The sequence below is a fragment of the Copadichromis virginalis genome, linkage group LG20 (genome assembly GCF_057382275.1).
Source record: "Copadichromis virginalis isolate Kocher_CV1m ecotype Utaka linkage group LG20, C_Virginalis_male_GT1.1, whole genome shotgun sequence".
Classification (NCBI taxonomy): domain Eukaryota; kingdom Metazoa; phylum Chordata; class Actinopteri; order Cichliformes; family Cichlidae; genus Copadichromis; species Copadichromis virginalis.
In genome coordinates this window covers 27,207,559-27,212,778 of record NC_140637.1, presented here as the reverse complement: position 1 = coordinate 27,212,778, position 5,220 = coordinate 27,207,559, and positions in this window count along the sequence as shown.

The window sequence follows — 5,220 nt, the reverse complement described above, 5'->3', positions numbered from 1 at the left end:
AGGTATGAGCTTCCCCTCCCCTGCTGATCAACAGCACTGTGTCAATGGCAGTATAAAGCAAACTGAAGGTATGTGAAACCAGCAAGGCTGTGGGTCGAACGACAAGGCAGACAAGCTAGAGGGAGGAGGGGGAGGAGGAGGAGGGGGGGGATTCCCACACTGGATTCCTGGAATCTGAGTGACTCCTGGCTGCCCACTTTCTCACAAGGTCAAGACATTAGAGGATGTGACTCATTCACATTACTCGCTGACTTCACCGAGGAGGAAAAGGAGTATGGAATGAAAAAAAGGAAGAGATGCATCAAAATAATAAAACGAAAAGGAGAAAGAAAAACAAACTAACATGAGTAGAAATGTTGTTTGGGAAGAAAACGATCTGCGTCTGCATCCAGCTGTCAGTCCAAGCAGCAACACCAATAACAAATAACTAAAGCTTGAACACAAACAGGAGCTGTGCACAGAGCAGCAGTGAGGCTGGAAAAGGCAGAAGACGCCTTTAATCTTCCTTCTGTAGATCTGGAGGTTTTAACACAGCAGTCTGTGGAAGCTGACTCACTTCTGCAGCCAGCCTCTGGTGGCCATTTGAGGAACTGCAATTTCGGGTCTAGAGGATGGTTTAAAGAACTTTAGATTCAGGGAGTCTGAATGAGTGAAGACTTTGGGCTCTTCATCTTCCTCTACATGGTTTTTTGAATATTTTAGGGTTTTGGTAATACTAAGGGAGACTGTTGCCATTGGTGATTGCAACTGCTTTTTTTTGCAGCAGGGGTTAATTTTTTGACACACTTGGTGTATATTGGAACCATTACTGGACGACCATTTTCATTATGGATTAATCTGCAATTGTAAACCAATTTATAATCTGTTTCTTCTCTAAAGTTTACAACAAAAAGTTCATCGAGACTTATTTTTGTCTGAGCATTGATCAATAAACAAAGATTGTCACGTTACTTTACATTTCCACTGAATTCATGACATCCTTTAAACTAATGTTTTCCAGCTTTGTTTGAAAAACGTGATTAGGAGACCTATTAGGGAGTAGAACATTACACAGAGGCCCTCTGGGATGATTAAACTTCATCCTCGTGGTGTCCCTAAAGACTTCCAGCTCCATCAGTGTCACTTCCTAACAGTGGGGCTAATCCCAAACACATGACGGATGTGGGTCTGACTTTGTCTTACCTTAGAAATTCCCAACAACTCCTGCATGTACGATTCTAGAGAAATTCAAAAGGTTACAAAGCTACTTTGATTTTCACCTGCTGAGACAGAAAACAATAGAATAATAATGACTTTAACATGCACGCAAACTTTCATTTTCAATTCACAGCACTAACAATGAAACAAGAAGATAAGGAAGTTATTTCAGGGAAGTCTCACTTCAACAAAATCCGTTTAGAACAATTGATCGCTGTCAGTTTTCCTATTTTACCTCTAAATAAACTCCAGCCTGCAGGCGAATGAAGGCCCTCGAGTGTATTCAATCATTTACCACTTTTAATTTTCTTCACCAGGAAGCTCAGAGCAGAGCCACAGATCCATTTCTCTCCAGCTTGTTCTACTTACAGTAACTCACTAAACTTTCCCAACACTGACAAACACAGCTGCTGTGAAGAAATGAAACCTCACTAATGGTATAAAACTGTAAACATGCACACACACACAAAATCACAACTGCAAAGCAACCACAACACAGAAATGATGCATAAGTTGGGTATTTAAATTGCTACTCTGTCCTCAAAACGTTGAGGAGCCCTGCTCTTGGTAAATGTGGGCTAAAAAGAAAAGCATTTAGTCTTTATTATTACTAACACATGCCCATGCAACTGGTGTTTGTGCTGCTGGCAAACTGGTAATTAAAAATTAACCCATTTTTATGGCTTCCCTGCAATGCTGTATTCGGTTATCAAGTTGCCTAGATGCTTCTTTACATCACATTATACGGACAAGAAACTGGAAAGACGAAAGGACTAGAAGACCTGGCGGTAGAATGAGGAAGCGCAGGTACTTATTCAAAGAAAGAGGTCAGCAAAGAAAATGTGGGAAAGGCCGGGAGATGAAAGCTTTAGACAGAAGTAGCTGAAGCTGAGCTAAGAAGAAAGGTGTAATAATTTAAACAACAAAAATAAAATTACATCAAAGCACTTTTTAAAAACTTCCAAAACGTCCATACGGGAAAGAACACGTGGCTCACCTGCAGTGAGGTTACTAAGCCTGAATCATTGCAGACTTTGTTAAGTCACTCCCACTCGATGTTGTAAACTTGGAAGGGTCATGCAAACAAAGAGTGACAGTCTTTGGGATCTTACCACAAAAACCACACACCTCATTGTAAACTGATGTTTTCTTCCATCCCAGCGTCAATGCAAAACATTGAAGAGTCATGAAAAAACATTGCACTTTTTGCATCACAACATATCTCTCCAACCTCTAAATGTAGACTGGCTAATACCAGAAAATTTTGACAAGTTTTTCCACAATAAAAGATTTTGTAAGACTAATGTGACACAAAATTACGTAAAGACATTGTTCTTAAAACTCTGAATCATTTGCCAGACAAGACAAGAGATCCAAAGACAACATCATGGACCGTATTGCCATTTCTGATAAAATGCCTCTCTAATTATCAACAGCAGACCCACAGAGCAGATTTAAGTCTGTCTGTGCTCAGTAACGCTCGATACCTTTACCTCACTGAGCACAGACGCAATCACAGAAATGTCAGTGTCAGCAGACACACACTCCTCTTCAGATATGAAACCATCGCACAGATCAGCGTCTGTGTTGTGACTCAGCGTGTCATTAGGAAAGAGAAAAGATGACTGCCGTCTTTTATTAATCAGAAACCAGTTTAAACGCGTCACAAGACACAGACGTCCTCCCAGATGAGAATCCTGTCTGATCCAGCTTCAGTTTGTCATTTATCCTGATGATCTGATCATCGATGAGTCTCCTGTCACTACTGCTTTATTCAGATTGCTGCATTCAGGGAGGAAGAAACCTCCCCTTCCCATCATGTTATAATATCTACAGCCTCAATAGGACTTAGCAGGGCAATTTTTCCCCACAGGGTCACATGAGAAACTGGGACTGCTGTGAAGTCTGCACCAGTACCCTGAACTCAATTCTGCTCAGTGTTGATTTTATTTCTTTACAAAAGGTTGCTGGTGCAGCCCTCCCCACAGTCGAGTAGATGTTACACATTAAAACAACCTTTTTCATGACATGAGAAAAACCATAAACAGCAGCCTGATGTTTCACTGGCTCTGGAGGAACTTTGTAGAGACTGAAAATATCCTTTTATGCAATTTATGCCGAGAAATCAAACCAAACTGACAGCGCTTTGTAATTGCGCCACATTCGAGCTAACTGAAATATTTTCCACATGTTCGCTTCAGTTTATTATTCCAAAAAACAAAACAAAACTGTGTTCTTTATCACATTGATCATTGTTTTATAGTCCAAACATTAGGAAACATCTTTACAAAACCCTGTTTGGGTGCAATCAGATTGTCACAAAATCTTATGTTAATATCAATTTCATATGATACAAATCTGTTTCCATAGATTTGTTTATTCTGAGTTTATTTTATCACCTCTGAAATAATGTTTTGTGTTGCTATCGCTCTTTTGAGTTTATTAATTTTTAACTGGACAGGTGAAGCTGATTTAAGACAATTTGACATGAAAAGGAGGACACACAATTTTAAAAATCCTGAATGTGTGTTTTTATCTCATTATCATCATTAACTGATAGTTATCATTAAGAATACAGAAGCTAGAATATTTTTAAATTCCACTGTCACGTGTCCTGGTGTCACGAGGAGCTATGGATATGGTTCACATCCAGCAGATAATATCTAGAACCACATAAGCCAATCTCCTGGTCGACCCGACCTAACATTTCCCACAACACCAGCTGGTTAGCTTAGGTAAGACAGGTTGTCTTCCCAGGACCTTGAAACAGGTACAGCTCAGGTGAAAACTGACTCACAGGTCTGTCTGGACATGAAGCAGCTCGGTGTTTCAGTCCTGTTTACGCACGTTTCCTGCTGACTCATTTGCTTCGTCTGCACTATTTTTTTTTTTCTCTTTGTAATTTCTCACACTCACCTGAGATTCTACGGGAACTCTTTTCAGGAACTCACTCTCACCTGAGCCTCAGGGACCGCTCACATTTCACAAAAGGCGCAACAAAGCTTCAATTAACCCAGTTTTCATCCGCGCTAATTGGCTGAATAGTATCGTTCCGCCAGACAGCGGACTGATATCTGGATCAAGCTGTTCTGAGGTTATAATAATAATAATAATACAAGTTATTACCAGAAAGATAAATAAATAAATATACAATATAGCAAGAAAAATAAGAACACAGTCAGTAGCTGTAATACTTTTAGAAGATAAATTAAGTCACAACACCTCTCTTAATGTAAAGACAATATTAACATAACTTGTTAATACCTCAGATGAGCAGCAGACTTGAACAAAGGCGCCTTCTTCTTTTTCTTTTTCTTTCTTTTTTTTACCTTGTTCACTACCCGAAGTGTCGTTTGTGTGATTCTTTTCAAAATAAAGTTCTCTTTTTAATCATCACAACACGAAACTTATAGTTTAGCCCAGCAGGTGGCAGTAATGTTAATTATTTATGCAATGTTCCTACTTCGCCACTAGATGGCACACGAAAACCACTATTACACACTTCGAGCTATTTCCACCTTAGACCATGAATGGCCTGCATGGCTGTGTCATTCCACATATCTGGCAACCTACCTACATACTTATATAAGTGTGACTTCAGAAGCTCTACTGTCCGCGGCTATTTTTAGTCTGTTTGTTCTGGTACATTCACACATTGAGCATTCACAGTGACACAGGTATGCAGGAACACTTTCAAATGAACAGACAAGCAGACCGTCCAACAGTTTCTGGCCAATTATAAATGGAAAGCCAACTATTTTTAATCAGAAAGTTTTACTACTAATCTCCACACGATGCAATAAAAACAATCAGCACAATTAGCTGCAAATAAGTTAAGAACCAGATCAAATGGGTCTTTTAGGGACTCTTTGTGTTCTATTTGTGTTGGAAGGAGACGTGTGGGGTTCTCAGTGAACTGTGAGAGGATGTCAACAAACAAACAACACTATGTCAAAAAAACTTAAAATAAACTAAGTTGGATATAAGGATCTTTCTCTCTAACGCTAAAGAGGTTGAGTTTGT